Below are 24,024 nucleotides of genomic sequence, written 5' to 3' on the forward strand. Positions count from 1 at the left end.
GCTAAAGTTTCTGCTTTAGGCTTTTATACAAGATAATACAGAATTGTTGAATTGCCTATGCTGAAAATGTGTAGGTGGAAGGGTTCATAATTTTGTCCTCTATGCTTCTGACTGATAAAAATCTCTCAAGGGGAAAAAATTAGAGCTGAAGCTTTCAGTGAGGAAACCTAAATACAATAAGAGTTTGGACTTTAATCCAATATCCATTTAAGTTAATGGAGAAATATTGTCTTCATGAGTGGGTGTGGAATTACTGATCTATACTTTTACATGTGAAAGCTCAGCAAATTTAATATTGATGTTATGCGTCAGTGTGTTATGGGCCAAGTTTAGCAGAGGGAAGTTGCAGTTCTGTTTGGTGGAAAGCAGTGGTTCATATATAACATAGGTCAGTTTCTTAAACATTCGTCATTGCATTTCATGTACTTATTGACTTTTTTAAAAAAAATCCTGCAGAAGACTGTATTTCTGTACAGATTTCAGATTTTTTTTTTTTACTGATGTTGCTATAACGCTAGGGTCGTGAAGTCTAGAAATTCTTGCCTTTCTAGTAAGGAGCAGCTTAGCGCTACATTTTTCTAAATGTTACATCTTTTTGTTTTTTCTGATAGTTAATTTTTTAAATTTTCAATTCAAGACTCCATCTTGTTTGTACAAGGCATATTGGAAGCAGGAGATGGGAAAGCTGCTTGAGACAAGCAGTTACTGGAGCTTTTAGGCAAGACAGAATGTAATTTTCCCTTACAATATTTCCATCTTCTTTCTAGAAGTGACAAAGCAAAAAATGCATGTATGTGTTCTACCTTTTAAAATATAAATAGGAGAATGGAATATTCATAAATTGTTGTATTGTTCTTAAATGCTAATTTGTGACATTCATAAAGTTCAGGTCTTGTATCTATTCCTGTTTGTGGTAAGGGGACTGCCCCACTGTCTGACTGTATTAGACACTATGTTTTTCAGTACTATTTTATATTTTTTTACTTTGGGGGGAAAAATTCAGCCTTCCACCTTCTAGATAGATATATCAGTTGCACACATAAAATAGTAAAGAGACATTTCTGCTCTGATAACCCAACAGAACTGGACTAAAATATCAAATGAAATCCTGGATCCCAGCTGATCTCCTGGGTTTTTTAGAAGGCATGTGCTTTCCATAAAGACCTTGGGTTTTTTCAGAATTCTTCAGATTCTTTCCATCTGTTTTTGACAGGTATGGGTATAAAATCTTTTTCTGCATTAGCATATGTTTTACTTCTTGGATGTTTGTTTATAGACAACATTAATGTACCTTGCAACTTGTAATCAGATTTTACACTTACTGTGTTTTTTTTTTGTAAAATACGGTTTCTACTAAAATATGAATTCTTGTCTCAGTAATAATGCTGATTTTCACATAAAAGTACAGCATAGTCCATCACTGAAGTGTATTGCTCTGCTGATTGGCAGGTTTCAGTGAAAACCAGTTAAAAACTTGGTGACAGTTCAAGCTTTAGATTTATTTTGTTTTTCAAAGAGTGCATGGATCAGCATGGGCACTCTTATTAGGAGCCTTCAACTATGGTAAACTCTATTAAATGCTTCGTGATGTCGCCTCAATTATTGACTTGCTATTTCTCACCTGATTTTTGATGCCTAGGATTTTCATTAGATCTATGAATTTGCTCTCCGGGGGATCATAAACAGCAAATTCCTGCTGGAATGAGAGCTGTGTGGCCAAGACTACTGACTGGCCCATCAGGAGCATCAGTGGATCTATAACTAGCGTTATCTAACTTATGAATGTAAAGGTACTTAGACCTCCAGTTATTCTGTATATAGCATATATTTAACTTGCACTGTTGCTGTGATGATGCCAGGCAAACATTTACACTGACCTAGAGATTCAAGAATCAGCTTTATAGAATTACGAAATACTAGCAGCAATTCTGGCCAGCCTGAAGTGCCAGCTCCAAGATGCCTGCAATCCAATACAGCATAATCAAGCAGACAAAGACCAATGCTGAGCTCTGGGAAGGAGAGATGGAAAAGCTGAAGTCATGACTTCACCTTACCAGTGTGTGTTGCAATAACTTATTTTCTCAACAATAGCTCTGTCATGGCCGATGGATTAGGACTGACAGGCTCTCAAACAATCTATCCACCTTTATGCCCTTATCCCTAGACTATCTGTGCCTAGTCCATTAAGTAAACAATGTCCATGTTATCTCTCCCTAACTCCCTACTGTATCCAAAGAAGCAGATTGGGGTTTTACTCTGCTCTTTCTAAATGAAAGGATTTAAGGGAACTGCTGAACTTGCAGGCAATCTTGGTTAAGCTTTTTATTTGGCTCTTAATGATATGAGCTCAGAGGTTCCTTTTATTCCTCCGGGCTCAGAAATTTGTTTGATCCATTTACTACAGAAGTTCTCACTGCCACCATCGTGATCTGTCCTGCACCAGGCAGCAATGCAATAATTTCAGGGAAGCCCAGCTTCCCAGCAAAGTAGGCAGTATTGTTTCCTTAAAATTTCTGAAAATCACACCAGGATGCTGGCCACCATTCAGTAGGGAAGTAGCTGCACAGAACAGCATCAAGTACACCTGGCTGCCAGTGTTCCTCCTATGAGAAGATGCTACTTGCTGAAAAAACTACAGCATCTTAAAGGCATGCAAATTTTTGCCTACTTGCTAATACAGATTTCAGAAAGTCAGTAAATGCCTACAGAAAGTTTTACAGTGCTGTGTGTATGTGTCTTCTGGATACATTAAAGGCTCGTGGTTTGGGTTTTTTTTTGTTTGGTTGTATTTTACTTCCTGTAAGGGCCTGCAAAATATGAGTTATAAAGTGGACCTGGATTGGAAGGGATTTGAAAGTGGCTACAGTGGTCTTTGCTTTACCTGGAGAGGAATGACATCCAGACACAGAACTGGCTGGCTAAGTGATAGAAGAGCAGTAACCTTAGTGTTACAAATAAGGCATTTATAATCAAAGTAGAGGAAGGTGAGCTAAATGACAGATGGAGGTGTCAAAAATCAGTGGAATTACGAAATCTGAAGAGAGATACCTTGACCTGACACAATAGCTTGTGGAGGATTCACAGCATGTATGTCATTGCAGTTCATAGAGATGTTACAAGTTCAGATTTTTTGAAGATTTTTGGACAGAGGTGTAAAAGGGGTTACACTAACCTGGTTTACTTCCACATACGCAAATTATAAGAATAGAAAGGAAAGCATGAATTCCCTAGAATAAATTTAAGTTGTTTGAAGGTACATTTCCATTCTTAAAATGAATATTACTGTATTAAATAGTTCTTAATATTCCTTCTCTTAAAATGCTTTCTATCCCCAGTTAGTGACAGTTAAACCAAAAATGGATGGTATGATAAGACACAAACCACAGTAGTGAAGCAGTGTTTTTCCTGTGTATCTGGGACTTGTCTGGGTGCTTGAGGTTCAGTCATAGCTCTTAAGTAAAAGAAGAGGAAAGATGATACCAATATAGCAACTAATTTCTGAAAATTTTTTATGATGCTCACAGCAAAGTGAGCAGAAAAAATACTGAATTCAGCTAAATGTTTGAAGTGTCACCTTAATAACTATATACATAAAATGATAAAAAAAAAAATCTAAGGATGTCTAGCCACAAGGTTTTACTCTTCTGGATATTCAGCATAAGCAATTGGCATTGCTGCCTGTCATCAGTCATCCTTTTGATGGTCTAAGCATGGCTAACAAATTAGTTGCTCGTTGCTTATTTGGCTGGTATTTTGCTGCTGCGTCAAACTTTATTTAGATATTTAAACTTTAGTCTTTTTCCTGGTTACTGTATATCTCTCTCTGGATGATGCTATTAATAGAAAGCTCCTTTTGTTATGTGCAGTTTTCATAATTGTCTTGAGCTCATAATAGTAGTTATACTGGCTTCATTTGGGTTTTGCCTTGTTTAGATGGAATATCTTTAATATGGAATTTCTGTTTCAAAACAAGCATAGACCAAGTTATTGAGTTACCTAGAGAATGCCAGCATCTTAATCTTTTGAAATTTGATATAAAGTGAGGTATAGACAATGCACTTAGGAGTGTGAAATCTAAACAGACAAGACATGGATGCTCAAAGCAGAAGTGACTGGACTGAGAACAGAACTGAAATAGTGCAATTACTGACCTCTTTGTAAAAGGATAAAATAGATGAAAGCTGCCTCTGAGAGCTGGTTTGTTTTGTTGTTTTTTTCTTTTCTAAAAAAAAGGCTTTGTAACTGTGGGATACGTGCATGTATGTGAATGCACAGGGTGTCAGTCAGTAGTTCTAAAGAGTATAGTTTTCTTAATGGATTTTTAGCACCAATAATTTTTATACAATGTTTTATTCATGAAATGGCAAAGGCACTCAAAGAATAGGCTTTTGCTAATGTAGGTATCAGCAAGGGGTTTACTTCTCTCTTCTTGCGTTCTCTGAATGCACAAAGTTTTACAGTGCTGTGTGTACGTGTCTTCTGGAAACATTAAAGGGTTGTGGTTTAGTTTTTTGTGGTGTTTTGTTGTGGCTTTTTTTTATGTAAGGGCCTGCAAAATACTTCATTTGAGCACATACACTCTAGAAGATACATAAAAGTTCAAGGAATGCTGTGATAAGAAAGTGCAATATAACAGATTTACCTCTTTGACCTTCGATTCATGTAGATCTGTCTCCAGGGCCAAATCACTACTTCTGACACAAAATGCTACCACTGACTCTTTACAAGTGACGGGAATGTATTTGCTGAGGGAGGAAGTCTGTGTTTTGGAGCTTAAAAGCCTAGTATTTCCCACCATGTTTCTTTTCTTCCCCAGCCCTGCCACTTAAGAAATCTTTACTTAAAAGTAACTTTTGGGTTGGTTTTGTTTTTTCAGGCGCTCAGATCTTTGGAGCACAACCTAGTTTTACGGGTATTCAGCATTGTGTTTCTGGAATTGGTGCAGTTATGAAGTAGGTTAGTAATGAATTTGGGGTGGACAGTGTATGTGAAAAGGCCGTGAGCTAAGTTAAAAAGGAGGGAAAGAGTAGCAAGCATAGCTGACTGAAAGGCAGCCCTGTATTTGAGGCCTACACAATTTCCCAGGACCTAGCTTAGTTGTGTAGTGGAAAGAATTTCATGTTGTGACACATCTTGTAGTCTGAAAGCTTGTCTGTATTCCTATTAGAAGTAATCTGCCCGCGTGAAGTCTTTATGATAATGCTTTTTTCAGAGAAGAAAGAAATTATTTAGGATTGATTGAAACATTATCGTAGGGGTAGGTGAGAGGGCATCTGAGTGTCCCTCTTTGTACCATAATGCTAACAATCACAAATTAAAAAAAAAAATAATTCAAAACAAAAATAGAAGTGTTTTATTTCTGGGAATTTTTAATGGTCAGCTCCAATGCATTTAAATGTTACTGTGTTTTATTTCAAAACAAACTTTTGCTGAAATTGGTACCGATTTGCAAAGTCCACATTTTTTGGAGCTTTGTTTGTGACAAAAGTGGTTTACTTGCACTTCTCGCTGATTTGCAAAGTTCACATTTTTTGGAGCTTTGTGACAAAAGTGGTTTACTTGCACTTCTGTGTGGTTTTTTTTCTTAATCAGCTTTATATGGAAATTTATTGATGTTGGATCAAGTCTAAATATCTATTTAGAGAGTTTGCAGAATATATGCAAACTTGGGTGATACCTGATGGCTGTATTTCAACTGTAATGTGGTAGAAGATATGTAAGTGAAACAGAACAAAACACCTGATGGCTGTATTTCAACTGTAATGGTAGAAGATATGTAAGTGAAACAGAACAAGGACAGGACTATTGCAAGGTCTTGCATTCAAGTGAATGTAAGAGTCATGAGCTGTTACCAAAATAGTCACACCTACTAACTTGTGTACCTTGCTCATAAATGCCATCTGCTGAAGTAACCTGAGTTATGGTGAGGTTTTGTACCTTGCTCATAAATGCTGAAGTAACCTGAGTTATGGTGAGGTTTTTTTATTTGTTTGTGGGTTGTTGTTTGTTTCAGTAGAGGGAACTGAGAAATCATCTGGTTTAACCCCAGATGGCAGGTAGGAACATGCACTTGCTTGCATAGTTCTCCACTGAAAAGGAGGGGAACGGGAAGGATAAAACCCTTATGGGTTGAAATAAAGACAGGTTTAATAGAATATTAGCAGAAAGGGAAAATGATGATGATAATAATAATGACACAAGTCACTCTCAGCTTGGGAAAGTACCATTTCACACAGTGGTGATTTTCCCCCTGGCCTACCCGCATGTATACTGAGCATGACATCTACAGTACAGAATATTCCATTGGCCGTTCCGTTGTTCTGCCTATATTCCTTCTCAGCTTCTACAGGAAGCTGAAAAAAGTCCTTGAAAAATATAAACATAGCCTAACAACAACTAAAATGATGTGCATTATTGACATTCCTTTTTTTAAAGATCACTAGAAAGAAAATTAACTTTTTCCCAGCTGAAATGAGGACAGTGTCCACCCCTTGTTCTATACCAGTTAATGTCATGCCCAGGCCTTATGTTTTTCATTGTCACCACGAATTTTCCTGTCTTTGATGTATATATGTGCACACACACGCACACAGATATCATTCCCTTAGGGTATGGGATATCTCTCTAAAATGTCCGTTTAGTTCATTTGGCCCATAACTTTGGGCTCCGTTCATCATAAGAGTCTTTCAGGGCAGGAGAGATGCTGTGTGGTATTGAATTGTGGCACGTTGCATCTGGAGCTTGCAGCTGGTATATCTGTTGTGGTGCATGCCCATGGTCTGTGGGTTGAAGTTGTCAATTTCAAGAAAGTTGCTGGGCACCATTTGCTAAAGCCAGTTCTGGTTCCATCACCATTGCACTTTGCTCAGTTTCACTAAAATCCATTCTTCGTTAATTTGGGTGATTCACTGTGATGCTATTGATATAACACATAGCAACTGTAGTAGTGATGATACATAGTAATAAATTAGCAATTAACATCATACAGTTTAATTAATTGGCTGTTTTAATCCAAAATCAAATCCACTTGAGGTACACATTGGACTTCCCCATCCTTTTGCATCATCCACCAAGTACACCCAGGTCCTTGTGCCAAAGCAATCCCACGGATGAGTTTGCCTTTGCCCTTGGCAGGAATAACCCAGACTGTTTTCTCAAACATATTTTTCATGTGCACCAGGATACCTGTGCACAGTGAATACTGTTATTAAGAATTTAAGCAACAGAGACGATAATTATATTATTAAAGATGCCCATATGTTTACAAAAAGGCGTTACTTTTGGTCTGTTGAAAGGTTGACCACTAACTTTCAGCATTAGATATCCTCATTTATTTACATGAGATCTAGTAAAGTAATAGTGAACATTGCTACACATATATTTTATTCTTTCTAAAGTGAGATTTAGAATGTGTACAAATCCCTGTTCAGTTGAGGGGGAAATACTTGCATATCTAAAATAAGCTTCACAACACCACAGCAAAATTAGTAGAAATGGAGATAGAGCAATACAGTTTGTTCAGTGAGAGACAGAAGACTGTGTTAATTATTGAAACTGTGAGAAAGCATGACATTGTACAGGAGGTTTGTATGTGTTTTGTTAAAAAACCTAAAAAAATAGACTTAGGTGCTTCCCAAAGCTAGAAATTCAAATAATCCTGTTGGGTGTAGCTGACTGGTACACCTCTTTAAAGATTCCCATGTGAGCAGAAAATAGTAGTTGTCCTGCTCATCTCTTGAATGCTAGTTGGCTATTTAAATAGCTGACAGGGAGGTGGGAGAGTAGCATGTTAGAGAACTTACTGGTTGGAAATACCCTCCATACTTTTTAGTAAAACTGTATCGCTGTGCAGCCAACAGTGCAAGGATCAGAGCGCCATTAAAGTACCAAAAAGTAGGATAAAGATTCTGTGGTATAAACTGTTCACTTGTGAGTGTGACAGTGTAATTTAAAGGCTGTCTAACATAAACCATTAGATGCCCTGGGTGAGGAAAACCCGAGATTTGAAACCTGTTACATTTTCTTCTAAGGGAAATGTATGAACCAAAGAGAAGCACAGAGCTGCTGACATTGGTAGACATCTTTTGAGATGTTGTCCCACCCTCCTGCTCAATGGAAGGTCACCTAGAGCAAGTTGCTCAGGGCCATGTCAAGCTTGAACTTTGATTATCTCAAGGGATAGAGACTCCACAGATTCTCTGGGCAAATATGTTTCTAGTGTTCAGTCACCCTCACAGTAGAAAGTGGGTTTTTTTGTCCTCACGTTTGAACTCTTAAGCATCTGAGTTTTCCAGTGACACATACAGAAACTTTATTTTGCATTGACCTTAAAAACCAAAAAGTTTCCTTGTGACAATATTCAGAATGTGTCTTCCTGCCTTTTGTACACCATGGTATACACAGAGAGGAGCTAACTGTACTGTGGGTATATCAGTAAGATTGTCTAGTTGTTACAGTGACTAATGCAAACTGAGCAATTAGTCAAAATATGAGTCAGGCCTTTTTCATTGCTAAATTAATCAATCGTTACATCTAGGCTGAACTTTACAGCCAAAAAATGCTATGCAGAAAATTGCAAATTCAAATTGATGAAGAAATAACACAACTTCCATGTCAGTGCTGACAAGTAATTTCAATTAGAAAATATGACCTTAAGAAAATCTGAGATAAATTGAAATATTTAATCTCATCTTAACTGCAAGGTTTTCAGCTTTATTAATCTAAATTTTTAATGATATAAAGCCTCTCATTTCATCCTCAAACTTCTAGTAAATACTAGCACAAGGAAAAAGTCAGGTATATTTGCAACTATATGAACTATTCTTTACTTTCATTGCAAAAGATCTGTCTTATTTCTCTTAAAGGCCTGTTATAATACGGATCAGTTTGAAGAAGTGATTGATCAATTTGTGAAAAATATCAGTATCATTGGCCAGTCTGATTTTCCCTGCTCATGGAATGGACTCCATTATGCTAGACACGCTTCATTCAAAGAAAAATAAAAGGAAAACAGAGCTTGTTGCACCAAAGATCTGATGGTCTAACAGTGTTTTTTGGTAGGATGACGGAAAGCTCGGTAGTGACATCCAAAAAAACCCCAAAAACCCAACTAAGTGTGGCCTTCACTGAATGTTGCTATCTAATGAGTAAATAATAATTTCAGGTAGTAGGGATGTTAAGAAGTTCTGTGCAAAAATGATTTTACTTATATTTAAATATTATAGGTGTTTGCGAAGATTAAAGCCAGAGCTAAAGATTAGGAAGTTGGGGCACTTTGCAGTAACTACAGGGTTACTCAGGCCTTCAAAAATAGAGAGGGTTTTCTTGTGAATAAAACAAAAGTGTGAAAGGCTTTGGGACCATGGCTTGGAAGACAAGTTCATTCTTCCTAAATGGTGTAGGAGATGCTGGTGTTCTGCTCATTCTGAAGTACTTGGCTGCAGAGTTGGTTGGGGTTTTTTTGTGTGCGTGTGTATGCATTCATGCAAGGGTACAGAGTAGGTGTTCCTGGAGGAAGTTTTTTTTTTGCTCTGACCTGCAGTAGCTCCTGCTGCCTTGCTGTGGTGCTGCCACCTGCATAGTCTTAAACTCAACCCCCCAGCAATTCTGCAGTTACTGCAACTCCCTGTGCCGGATTCGGGTTGCTGACTTATGTCCTGTACTGTGAATAGGGGAGGCAGCTGGTGGTGTGGCAGAAGCAGGGGGGTAGGAGGTGATAAGAAAAATAACGGTTTTCTCAGGTAGTTCAGAGGTCCTACCCTGTCATCTAATCTAATGTGTTCAATGGCACGTGACTCGACATGCACGTTCAGTCTCTAAGATTGCCTTTATGAAGGAGCAAGAGGAAGTCTCAGCTGTTCTCATTCAGATCAGTCCTATGCTATTTCTGTGAGCAGCTGCAAAACACAGAAATATTAAGATTGTACTTATTTTCTTTAACAGTGGTTTAGACTAAAGAAGAAAAACTACGTTTAAGCCTTATTGTGAGCTAAGAAGCAGGATGACATTTTTTTGTTGTTGTTCCACAGCTTGCTCTGTTCAGTCTTTTGCTTCTGTTGGAGTTGAGTAGTTCCATTTCATCTGTCGCTTTGTCAAGGTAGTGGGTTTTGGTTTGTTTTGTTTTTTAAGATACAACCTTATTCCTTCAAAACTACTGCATTTCATAGGCAGTCAAAATCTGCCATATATTTGGATATTCAAATCCCATTTTCAAAGCTTGTATGTTGTGGTTTGAGGCATTCTTTACTTTCAGACGTGATATATTGTCAGCATAGTTACTAGAGTGACTGAAAGCTACAGTGCAATGATACGAATATGATGTTTCTACAGGCATGAAATGTAATAGACTGCTAACTGGAAAAAGCATTAACATAAAGTTGAAGAGCAGCAGTTATGAGTTAGATGTTTGAGGTTCAGATTCAGCTATATGCTCTATAAGCTAAAGTTTCTGCTTTAGGCTTTTATACAAGATAATACAGAATTGTTGAATTGCCTATGCTGAAAATGTGTAGGTGGAAGGGTTCATAATTTTGTCCTCTATGCTTCTGACTGATAAAAATCTCTCAAGGGGAAAAAATTAGAGCTGAAGCTTTCAGTGAGGAAACCTAAATACAATAAGAGTTTGGACTTTAATCCAATATCCATTTAAGTTAATGGAGAAATATTGTCTTCATGAGTGGGTGTGGAATTACTGATCTATACTTTTACATGTGAAAGCTCAGCAAATTTAATATTGATGTTATGCGTCAGTGTGTTATGGGCCAAGTTTAGCAGAGGGAAGTTGCAGTTCTGTTTGGTGGAAAGCAGTGGTTCATATATAACATAGGTCAGTTTCTTAAACATTCGTCATTGCATTTCATGTACTTATTGACTTTTTTAAAAAAAATCCTGCAGAAGACTGTATTTCTGTACAGATTTCAGATTTTTTTTTTTTACTGATGTTGCTATAACGCTAGGGTCGTGAAGTCTAGAAATTCTTGCCTTTCTAGTAAGGAGCAGCTTAGCGCTACATTTTTCTAAATGTTACATCTTTTTGTTTTTTCTGATAGTTAATTTTTTAAATTTTCAATTCAAGACTCCATCTTGTTTGTACAAGGCATATTGGAAGCAGGAGATGGGAAAGCTGCTTGAGACAAGCAGTTACTGGAGCTTTTAGGCAAGACAGAATGTAATTTTCCCTTACAATATTTCCATCTTCTTTCTAGAAGTGACAAAGCAAAAAATGCATGTATGTGTTCTACCTTTTAAAATATAAATAGGAGAATGGAATATTCATAAATTGTTGTATTGTTCTTAAATGCTAATTTGTGACATTCATAAAGTTCAGGTCTTGTATCTATTCCTGTTTGTGGTAAGGGGACTGCCCCACTGTCTGACTGTATTAGACACTATGTTTTTCAGTACTATTTTATATTTTTTTACTTTGGGGGGAAAAATTCAGCCTTCCACCTTCTAGATAGATATATCAGTTGCACACATAAAATAGTAAAGAGACATTTCTGCTCTGATAACCCAACAGAACTGGACTAAAATATCAAATGAAATCCTGGATCCCAGCTGATCTCCTGGGTTTTTTAGAAGGCATGTGCTTTCCATAAAGACCTTGGGTTTTTTCAGAATTCTTCAGATTCTTTCCATCTGTTTTTGACAGGTATGGGTATAAAATCTTTTTCTGCATTAGCATATGTTTTACTTCTTGGATGTTTGTTTATAGACAACATTAATGTACCTTGCAACTTGTAATCAGATTTTACACTTACTGTGTTTTTTTTTTGTAAAATACGGTTTCTACTAAAATATGAATTCTTGTCTCAGTAATAATGCTGATTTTCACATAAAAGTACAGCATAGTCCATCACTGAAGTGTATTGCTCTGCTGATTGGCAGGTTTCAGTGAAAACCAGTTAAAAACTTGGTGACAGTTCAAGCTTTAGATTTATTTTGTTTTTCAAAGAGTGCATGGATCAGCATGGGCACTCTTATTAGGAGCCTTCAACTATGGTAAACTCTATTAAATGCTTCGTGATGTCGCCTCAATTATTGACTTGCTATTTCTCACCTGATTTTTGATGCCTAGGATTTTCATTAGATCTATGAATTTGCTCTCCGGGGGATCATAAACAGCAAATTCCTGCTGGAATGAGAGCTGTGTGGCCAAGACTACTGACTGGCCCATCAGGAGCATCAGTGGATCTATAACTAGCGTTATCTAACTTATGAATGTAAAGGTACTTAGACCTCCAGTTATTCTGTATATAGCATATATTTAACTTGCACTGTTGCTGTGATGATGCCAGGCAAACATTTACACTGACCTAGAGATTCAAGAATCAGCTTTATAGAATTACGAAATACTAGCAGCAATTCTGGCCAGCCTGAAGTGCCAGCTCCAAGATGCCTGCAATCCAATACAGCATAATCAAGCAGACAAAGACCAATGCTGAGCTCTGGGAAGGAGAGATGGAAAAGCTGAAGTCATGACTTCACCTTACCAGTGTGTGTTGCAATAACTTATTTTCTCAACAATAGCTCTGTCATGGCCGATGGATTAGGACTGACAGGCTCTCAAACAATCTATCCACCTTTATGCCCTTATCCCTAGACTATCTGTGCCTAGTCCATTAAGTAAACAATGTCCATGTTATCTCTCCCTAACTCCCTACTGTATCCAAAGAAGCAGATTGGGGTTTTACTCTGCTCTTTCTAAATGAAAGGATTTAAGGGAACTGCTGAACTTGCAGGCAATCTTGGTTAAGCTTTTTATTTGGCTCTTAATGATGTGAGCTCAGAGGTTCCTTTTATTCCTCCGGGCTCAGAAATTTGTTTGATCCATTTACTACAGAAGTTCTCACTGCCACCATCGTGATCTGTCCTGCACCAGGCAGCAATGCAATAATTTCAGGGAAGCCCAGCTTCCCAGCAAAGTAGGCAGTATTGTTTCCTTAAAATTTCTGAAAATCACACCAGGATGCTGGCCACCATTCAGTAGGGAAGTAGCTGCACAGAACAGCATCAAGTACACCTGGCTGCCAGTGTTCCTCCTATGAGAAGATGCTACTTGCTGAAAAAACTACAGCATCTTAAAGGCATGCAAATTTTTGCCTACTTGCTAATACAGATTTCAGAAAGTCAGTAAATGCCTACAGAAAGTTTTACAGTGCTGTGTGTATGTGTCTTCTGGATACATTAAAGGCTCGTGGTTTGGGTTTTTTTTTGTTTGGTTGTATTTTACTTCCTGTAAGGGCCTGCAAAATATGAGTTATAAAGTGGACCTGGATTGGAAGGGATTTGAAAGTGGCTACAGTGGTCTTTGCTTTACCTGGAGAGGAATGACATCCAGACACAGAACTGGCTGGCTAAGTGATAGAAGAGCAGTAACCTTAGTGTTACAAATAAGGCATTTATAATCAAAGTAGAGGAAGGTGAGCTAAATGACAGATGGAGGTGTCAAAAATCAGTGGAATTACGAAATCTGAAGAGAGATACCTTGACCTGACACAATAGCTTGTGGAGGATTCACAGCATGTATGTCATTGCAGTTCATAGAGATGTTACAAGTTCAGATTTTTTGAAGATTTTTGGACAGAGGTGTAAAAGGGGTTACACTAACCTGGTTTACTTCCACATACGCAAATTATAAGAATAGAAAGGAAAGCATGAATTCCCTAGAATAAATTTAAGTTGTTTGAAGGTACATTTCCATTCTTAAAATGAATATTACTGTATTAAATAGTTCTTAATATTCCTTCTCTTAAAATGCTTTCTATCCCCAGTTAGTGACAGTTAAACCAAAAATGGATGGTATGATAAGACACAAACCACAGTAGTGAAGCAGTGTTTTTCCTGTGTATCTGGGACTTGTCTGGGTGCTTGAGGTTCAGTCATAGCTCTTAAGTAAAAGAAGAGGAAAGATGATACCAATATAGCAACTAATTTCTGAAAATTTTTTATGATGCTCACAGCAAAGTGAGCAGAAAAAATACTGAATTCAGCTAAATGTTTGAAGTGTCACCTTAATAACTATATACATAAAATGATAAAAAAAAAAATCTAAGGATGTCTAGCCACAAGGTTTTACTCTTCTGGATATTCAGCATAAGCAATTGGCATTGCTGCCTGTCATCAGTCATCCTTTTGATGGTCTAAGCATGGCTAACAAATTAGTTGCTCGTTGCTTATTTGGCTGGTATTTTGCTGCTGCGTCAAACTTTATTTAGATATTTAAACTTTAGTCTTTTTCCTGGTTACTGTATATCTCTCTCTGGATGATGCTATTAATAGAAAGCTCCTTTTGTTATGTGCAGTTTTCATAATTGTCTTGAGCTCATAATAGTAGTTATACTGGCTTCATTTGGGTTTTGCCTTGTTTAGATGGAATATCTTTAATATGGAATTTCTGTTTCAAAACAAGCATAGACCAAGTTATTGAGTTACCTAGAGAATGCCAGCATCTTAATCTTTTGAAATTTGATATAAAGTGAGGTATAGACAATGCACTTAGGAGTGTGAAATCTAAACAGACAAGACATGGATGCTCAAAGCAGAAGTGACTGGACTGAGAACAGAACTGAAATAGTGCAATTACTGACCTCTTTGTAAAAGGATAAAATAGATGAAAGCTGCCTCTGAGAGCTGGTTTGTTTTGTTGTTTTTTTCTTTTCTAAAAAAAAGGCTTTGTAACTGTGGGATACGTGCATGTATGTGAATGCACAGGGTGTCAGTCAGTAGTTCTAAAGAGTATAGTTTTCTTAATGGATTTTTAGCACCAATAATTTTTATACAATGTTTTATTCATGAAATGGCAAAGGCACTCAAAGAATAGGCTTTTGCTAATGTAGGTATCAGCAAGGGGTTTACTTCTCTCTTCTTGCGTTCTCTGAATGCACAAAGTTTTACAGTGCTGTGTGTACGTGTCTTCTGGAAACATTAAAGGGTTGTGGTTTAGTTTTTTGTGGTGTTTTGTTGTGGCTTTTTTTTATGTAAGGGCCTGCAAAATACTTCATTTGAGCACATACACTCTAGAAGATACATAAAAGTTCAAGGAATGCTGTGATAAGAAAGTGCAATATAACAGATTTACCTCTTTGACCTTCGATTCATGTAGATCTGTCTCCAGGGCCAAATCACTACTTCTGACACAAAATGCTACCACTGACTCTTTACAAGTGACGGGAATGTATTTGCTGAGGGAGGAAGTCTGTGTTTTGGAGCTTAAAAGCCTAGTATTTCCCACCATGTTTCTTTTCTTCCCCAGCCCTGCCACTTAAGAAATCTTTACTTAAAAGTAACTTTTGGGTTGGTTTTGTTTTTTCAGGTGCTCAGATCTTTGGAGCACAACCTAGTTTTATGGGTATTCAGCATTGTGTTTCTGGAATTGGTGCAGTTATGAAGTAGGTTAGTAATGAATTTGGGGTGGACAGTGTATGTGAAAAGGCCGTGAGCTAAGTTAAAAAGGAGGGAAAGAGTAGCAAGCATAGCTGACTGAAAGGCAGCCCTGTATTTGAGGCCTACACAATTTCCCAGGACCTAGCTTAGTTGTGTAGTGGAAAGAATTTCATGTTGTGACACATCTTGTAGTCTGAAAGCTTGTCTGTATTCCTATTAGAAGTAATCTGCCCGCGTGAAGTCTTTATGATAATGCTTTTTTCAGAGAAGAAAGAAATTATTTAGGATTGATTGAAACATTATGGTAGGGGTAGGTGAGAGGGAATCTGAGTGTCCCTCTTTGTACCATAATGCTAACAATCACAAATTAAAAAAAAAAATTCAAAACAAAAATAGAAGTGTTTTACTTCTGGGAATTTTTAATGGTCTGCTCCAATGCATTTAAATGTTACTGTGTTTTATTTCAAAACAAACTTTTGCTGAAATTGGCGCTGATTTGCAAAGTTCACATTTTTTGGAGCTTTGTGACAAAAGTGGTTTACTTGCACTTCTGTGTGGTTTTTTTTCTTAATCAGCTTTATATGGAAATTTATTGATGTTGGATCAAGTCTAAATACCTATTTAGAGAGTTTGCAGAATATATGCAAACTTGGGTAACACCTGATGGCTGTATTTCAACTGTAATGGTAGAAGATATGTAAGTGAAACAGAACAAGGACAGGACTATTGCAAGATCTTGCATTCAAGTGAATGTAAGAGTCATGAGCTGTTACCAAAATAGTCACACCTACTAACTTGTGTACCTTGCTCATAAATGCCATCTGCTGAAGTAACCTGAGTTATGGTGAGGTTTTTTTATTTGTTTGTGGGTTGTTGTTTGTTTCAGTAGAGGGAACTGAGAAATCATCTGGTTTAACCCCAGATGGCAGGTAGGAACATGCACTTGCTTGCATAGTTCTCCACTGAAAAGGAGGGGAACGGGAAGGATAAAACCCTTATGGGTTGAAATAAAGACAGGTTTAATAGAATATTAGCAGAAAGGGAAAATGATGATGATAATAATAATGACACAAGTCACTCTCAGCTTGGGAAAGTACCATTTCACACAGTGGTGATTTTCCCCCTGGCCTACCCGCATGTATACTGAGCATGACATCTACAGTACAGAATATTCCATTGGCCGTTCCGTTGTTCTGCCTATATTCCTTCTCAGCTTCTACAGGAAGCTGAAAAAAGTCCTTGAAAAATATAAACATAGCCTAACAACAACTAAAATAATGTGCATTATTGACATTCCTTTTTTTAAAGATCACTAGAAAGAAAATTAACTTTTTCCCAGCGGAAATGAGGACAGTGTCCACCCCTTGTTCTATACCAGTTAATGTCATGCCCAGGCCTTATGTTTTTCATTGTCACCACGAATTTTCCTGTCTTTGATGTATATATGTGCACACACACGCACACAGATATCATTCCCTTAGGGTATGGGATATCTCTCTAAAATGTCCGTTTAGTTCATTTGGCCCATAACTTTGGGCTCCGTTCATCATAAGAGTCTTTCAGGGCAGGAGAGATGCTGTGTGGTGTTGAATTGTGGCACGTTGCATCTGGAGCTTGCAGCTGGTATATCTGTTGTGGTGCATGCCCATGGTCTGTGGGTTGAAGTTGTCAATTTCAAGAAAGTTGCTGGGCACCATTTGCTAAAGCCAGTTCTGGTTCCATCACCATTGCACTTTGCTCAGTTTCACTAAAATCCATTCTTCGTTAATTTGGGTGATTCACTGTGATGCTATTGATATAACACATAGCAACTGTAGTAGTGATGATACATAGTAATAAATTAGCAATTAACATCATACAGTTTAATTAATTGGCTGTTTTAATCCAAAATCAAATCCACTTGAGGTACACATTGGACTTCCCCATCCTTTTGCATCATCCACCAAGTACACCCAGGTCCTTGTGCCAAAGCAATCCCACGGATGAGTTTGCCTTTGCCCTTGGCAGGAATAACCCAGACTGTTTTCTCAAACATATTTTTCATGTGCACCAGGATACCTGTGCACAGTGAATACTGTTATTAAGAATTTAAGCAACAGAGACGATAATTATATTATTAAAGATGCCCATATGTTTACAAAAAGGCGTTACTTTTGGTCTGTTGAAAGGTTGACCACTAACTTTCAGCATTAGATATCCTCATTTATTTACATGAGATCTAGTAAAGTAATAGTGAACATTACTACACATATATTTTATTCTTTCTAAAGTGAGATTTAGAATGTGTACAAATCCCTGTTCAGTTGAGGGGGAAATACTTGCATATCTAAAATAAGCTTCACAACACCACAGCAAAATTAGTAGAAATGGAGATAGAGCAATACAGTTTGTTCAGTGAGAGACAGAAGACTGTGTTAATTATTGAAACTGTGAGAAAGCATGAAATTGTACAGGAGGTTTGTATGTGTTTTGTTAAAAAACCTAAAAAAATAGACTTAGGTGCTTCCCAAAGCTAGAAATTCAAATAATCCTGTTGGGTGTAGCTGACTGGTACACCTCTTTAAAGATTCCCATGTGAGCAGAAAATAGTAGTTGTCCTGCTCATCTCTTGAATGCTAGTTGGCTATTTAAATAGCTGACAGGGAGGTGGGAGAGTAGCATGTTAGAGAACTTACTGGTTGGAAATACCCTCCATACTTTTTAGTAAAACTGTATCGCTGTGCAGCCAACAGTGCAAGGATCAGAGCGCCATTAAAGTACCAAAAAGTAGGATAAAGATTCTGTGGTATAAACTGTTCACTTGTGAGTGTGACAGTGTAATTTAAAGGCTGTCTAACATAAACCATTAGATGCCCTGGGTGAGGAAAACCCGAGATTTGAAACCTGTTACATTTTCTTCTAAGGGAAATGTATGAACCAAAGAGAAGCACAGAGCTGCTGACATTGGTAGACATCTTTTGAGATGTTGTCCCACCCTCCTGCTCAATGGAAGGTCACCTAGAGCAAGTTGCTCAGGGCCATGTCAAGCTTGAACTTTGATTATCTCAAGGGATAGAGACTCCACAGATTCTCTGGGCAAATATGTTTCTAGTGTTCAGTCACCCTCACAGTAGAAAGTGGGTTTTTTTGTCCTCACGTTTGAACTCTTAAGCATCTGAGTTTTCCAGTGACACATACAGAAACTTTATTTTGCATTGACCTTAAAAACCAAAAAGTTTCCTTGTGACAATATTCAGAATGTGTCTTCCTGCCTTTTGTACACCATGGTATACACAGAGAGGAGCTAACTGTACTGTGGGTATATCAGTAAGATTGTCTAGTTGTTACAGTGACTAATGCAAACTGAGCAATTAGTCAAAATATGAGTCAGGCCTTTTTCATTGCTAAATTAATCAATCGTTACATCTAGGCTGAACTTTACAGCCAAAAAATGCTATGCAGAAAATTGCAAATTCAAATTGATGAAGAAATAACACAACTTCCATGTCAGTGCTGACAAGTAATTTCAATTAGAAAATATGACCTTAAGAAAATCTGAGATAAATTGAAATATTTAATCTCATCTTAACTGCAAGGTTTTCAGCTTTATTAATCTAAATTTTTAATGATATAAAGCCTCTCATTTCATCCTCAAACTTCTAGTAAATACTAGCACAAGGAAAAAGTCAGGTATATTTGCAACTATATGAACTATTCTTTACTTTCATTGCAAAAGATCTGTCTTATTTCTCTTAAAGGCCTGTTATAATACGGATCAGTTTGAAGAAGTGATTGATCAATTTGTGAAAAATATCAGTATCATTGGCCAGTCTGATTTTCCCTGCTCATGGAATGGACTCCATTATGCTAGACACGCTTCATTCAAAGAAAAATAAAAGGAAAACAGAGCTTGTTGCACCAAAGATCTGATGGTCTAACAGTGTTTTTTGGTAGGATGACGGAAAGCTCGGTAATGACATCCAAAAAAACCCCAAAAACCCAACTAAGTGTGGCCTTCACTGAATGTTGCTATCTAATGAGTAAATAATAATTTCAGGTAGTAGGGATGTTAAGAAGTTCTGTGCAAAAATGATTTTACTTATATTTAAATATTATAGGTGTTTGCGAAGATTAAAGCCAGAGCTAAAGATTAGGAAGTTGGGGCACTTTGCAGTAACTACAGGGTTACTCAGGCCTTCAAAAATAGAGAGGGTTTTCTTGTGAATAAAACAAAAGTGTGAAAGGCTTTGGGACCATGGCTTGGAAGACAAGTTGATTAAGTGCAGCTACAAGAAAAATAAAATCTCTTATGTTTCTAGACTTGTATTATTGCTTCCCCAAATGACTGTGGTCATTATGAGTAAATAGCTGGTGCTTACCCTTGGCACTGAAGTTATGTAAGGGGTCTTAGTTGAAGTAGTTTATTTCTGATGCACAGAAATAAAGGAGGAGTCTGGTTCTGTATTTATGTTATGCAAAGGCATTATATTTCACAGGAAAAGCCCAGAAACACAAATGTGATGTGAATTTTGCACCTGACTAGTTGATTCAAAAGAAGTTTTAGTGGCTGCTGCACGCTTCATACATCTTCATTGTCCTCCGATCACACAATGAGATCTGTATCTAAATCCTCTCTTTATAACAGCAGCAGCAGATACTAGTATTGTGGAAAAAATCATTAGAGACAGTTTAGCTCTCAGGGGATAAATGTAATGGTTTTAGTCCTGGCACTACTATGTTGTTCTCACTGTGGTTTAACGTCCTGTCCCATAGGTTTTTGTATGAAAAAGCAGGATGTCTATGCCTATATCCGATGTCAGGAGTCACTTAACAGCAGACCATAAACAGGGGATGCTTTTGTGATAGCTTGTCTGGTTTTGCATCTAGATTATCACCATCTCCTGAAGTAGCTATTTAAAAGCTATTTCTTGGTTGTTACTGAAGCACAACTTCCCAGGTACTTTAACTGTATTGAGAGTCTGTACATATGTAGGGTATAGCTGGTGAATTTCTGTTTATTACATTGTGAAATTGATCCTTTATATTTAAATGGACTCTGTGTGTAAACAAGAACATTTAAATGGCCAGGAAATTTTCCTGGAAAAGTGTTTACCCGTTAATGTAGCCAGAATGCAAGGACCTTTAATCAAAGTTACTGACAAGCTTCCTCTCCTGGCTTTTTTTTTTTTTTTTTTTTTAAATTTTTTTGTTGTGTTTCCATGCCCATCTATAGTTTGAGCTGTCATCCTTCCTCTGAGGTTATCTTGTTATCTTCACTGGTGGCTTTTTTTTTTTTTTTTTTTTTGAAACTGTTTGTTGTGTTTCCATGCCCATCTATAGTTTGAGCTGTCATCCTTCCTCTGAGGTTATCTTGTTATCTTCACTGGTGGCTGACTTGGCTTCCTTGCGGTTGCCTGAAGACAAAGCCCCGGGGAGGGAGGGGGGGATGAGCTGACTGAGAGAGTTCCCAGGCGTGTGGCCGGGCTCTGAAGCACTTGTACTGTACTGTCAGGCTGCCTGCTGGGATGCCCTCCCTTCTGAAGGAGCGTGCATGAAGTAGCAGAATCAAAATCAGCAGGACTGAGGTAGAAAGGAAAATACGAAGCTAACCTGGGCTTTCTGACTTCCATGCAGTCATCTCCTCTGCATCTACCCATGCAGTTCAATCCTGGTTAAGGTATCTGTGGGTTAGCCAGCAGCTGCCATTACCAGGATTCCCGAACAAACGGAATTAGTTTGTTTACCCTGTCTAGACTATCTTAATTTCCTGACAATTTTTTGTGAGTCGGGTCTCACCCTTTCTAGCTCATTGACAACACACAGCATCTCATTGTAGGCTAAACAGAAATATTACAATCTCTGTTGCTAACTGCAACTTTCACTGCCCACGCTATTTCTCCTGTGTTGGTTCCTGCAGGTATTTTCTAACAACATGTAGTTGTGTAGAAAAATTCTAGGTGGATATTACCCAGGATCTTCACTTTCTGTCTGTACAGACATCCCTTGCTTATGGTCTGCTATTAAGTGACACCTGACACCTGATATAGCCATTAGTATTCTGCTTTTTGATACACAAAACTTGCCATTTGGTAATAGAATCAGCAAGTCTCCTATGACATTGCTGCCCCTGAGATGGTTGAGTATAAGCTGCTTTCACAAAGAGGCACAAGAAAACTGTTGGAAAGATACTATGAAATTAACTGTTCGTGGAGGGGTTTTCTGCTAAATCCCCATTAAAATTAGCTTAAGCCCAAAAGCATGTCAGTTTATAATCTTCTCAGAACTCCTGTCATCTCTTGTTAATATTTATAGCTCTGGGCATTTAAATGGATAATAGGAATACTCAGTCATACTTTAATCCAGTTAAACCTAACAATATCATGTGGCAAAGAGATCCACAACTGAGCATTCTCTTAAAAACTATTCACTTTTAATCAATGCTAAAATTGCCCATGTGAGAGGGTGTTTTTTTTCTTTCTGGTTTGCAAAGGTTTTGGATTAAAGATGAACCTGGAGCAAAGCCTGACATCAGAAAAAAATGAACAAGTTGAGTTCCGAATCAAGATCTGGAATGCTGTGGCTACTCTTTTTTTCCTAAACATTTGGTCTTTCTGAATGCATATTTCAGCTGATGTTTTCAGTGTGTCTTATCTCATTCATCACCAAGAAAAATCTTCCAAGGTCATAAAAGAAGGCGGGAGGGGGAATACTAGAAGGGAACTTAAAAATGGGTAAGAGGGAAGGGAGGTTAAAAGGCATCCAGCCATTTTGTGCTATGAAAATAAAAGGTCAAGCAGAAGAAGATACCTTACTTTGTCTGTTTATACTTGTCTTGTTCTTCCAGGTGTTATCTCATAGCACTCTTACCTCTGAGTTACAAAACCAATAGGTGACCATAGATAATGTGCTAAATTCTAGCTAGAGTATGAAAGAAGCTGCAGAAGAAGCAATAGCATCAGGAACTCTTTGGGAGAAGCTACCTTGTTCCATTAAGTCTTGTATAGGGCTGCAGAAGGGAGTGAGAGCTGTAAAGGCAGTGCATCCTGTGTTGTTACAGTATTGGAGCATAATTCTGCAGAAGAGCAGCAGTGTCAAAACAGAGAGCACTAGGGCAGAGATGGGAATGTGCGCCATTTTCCTTAGGTCAGCGTTATGCCTACTTCAAAGTTTAGAGTTACATTAATACCAAACAATCTTTTAAGATTTATAGAATGTGAAGAACACAATTTAAAGCTGAAGTGATTGCACTACTGTAAAAATGCATTCTGTCTTCAGATAGTATTTCAGTGAGGATATACGTACTGTGATACCTTTCTTGCTGGTACTATGTCATTGCACGCTTGTGTTTGAACACAAATACTTAATTTTCAAATGTAAAGTTAAGTCTCTACCTATAGTTCTGTGTATCCATGCTTCTTAGAGTCCACATTTTGGCCGACTCTTGTGGGTTAGCCTCGGCTGGCAACAAAGAACCACACAGCTGCTCTCTCACCCTGCCCCTAGTTGTGGCGGAGAAGTGGAAGAAAAAGGCAAAACTCATGGATTGAGACAAAGGCAGTTTAACAGAACAGTGAAGAGAGCAGAAAAACAACAGCAATAACACTGATAGAAGAATGTACAAGCACGATTACTGTAGCCCTGCTCAGCCTCGCTCCCAAGCAGTGATTTCCCACCCTCTCCTGGCCAGCTCCTGGCCATGTCTTCACATGGTATAGAATACTTATGTACCCTGCCAGAGCCTGGGGAAAATTAATCCTATCCATGCTGGAACCAGGACACTCTTCAGGTAACTTTACTCTAACGTCCATGGAATATATTCTCTGTATGTGGAGTTAATTGAGCTTGTTTGTTTGACTGAGTTCCTGATCAAGATGCTCTGATATATATAGGTCTGGCTTGGAGGAAGGGTGTCACAGAAGGATGGATGGGTGTGTATGTGTATAGGTAGACATATAAAATAACATACGTGTATGTATGAGCGGTGTGATTTTTTTTAATTTTTTTTTAGGTATGCTATAACGCCATCCCTATTTGAAATACAGTCATGACATAGTTACTGGATGATTGTATAAAGTCTAGTTCATCCTTTATCAGAGGATAATAGAAACTTTGAAGGCATTTTCCGCTGTATAAGTAATGGTTATGGTTGTAAATCATGAGTTTTAAGCTTGAGCTTTCTTTTGCATAAGTTTGTATACTATGTTGATACCTCTTGTATCAAAGTACCTTATCATAGCTTAAGCAGCATAATTGACATTGTATACCTATTGTCTCCTCTTCTCTTAACAGAGAAAAATGCTTGAAATAGAGTATCATGTTTTGGTATAGTTTTAAGTATGCTGTTTTAATGATAGACACATGTACCTGGCGCAGAAGGTGATCAGAACCAAGTGATTATAGGATGTCTGCAGGCTGGTTTGGGATAACTCAGGGTGTTCTGTTGATTTAATTTTACCTGGGAAATGGTCCTAGGAGCACTAGCTAGTAGTTGTAAGGTGCTTTGGCCTTGCAAAATAGATGGAACAGCATCTACAGGTGACAAAAAAAAATAAAAATCTGTCAATCAAAATAGGCAAAGCAGTGTGAATGATTTCCCTTAAGTAATGGAAAATGGATGGAGGGAGATTGGGGGGGAAAAAAAAAAAATCCTATACAGACTAC

The sequence above is a fragment of the Calidris pugnax genome, unplaced genomic scaffold (genome assembly GCF_001431845.1).
Source record: "Calidris pugnax isolate Ruff unplaced genomic scaffold, ASM143184v1 scaffold14, whole genome shotgun sequence".
NCBI lineage: Eukaryota > Metazoa > Chordata > Aves > Charadriiformes > Scolopacidae > Calidris > Calidris pugnax.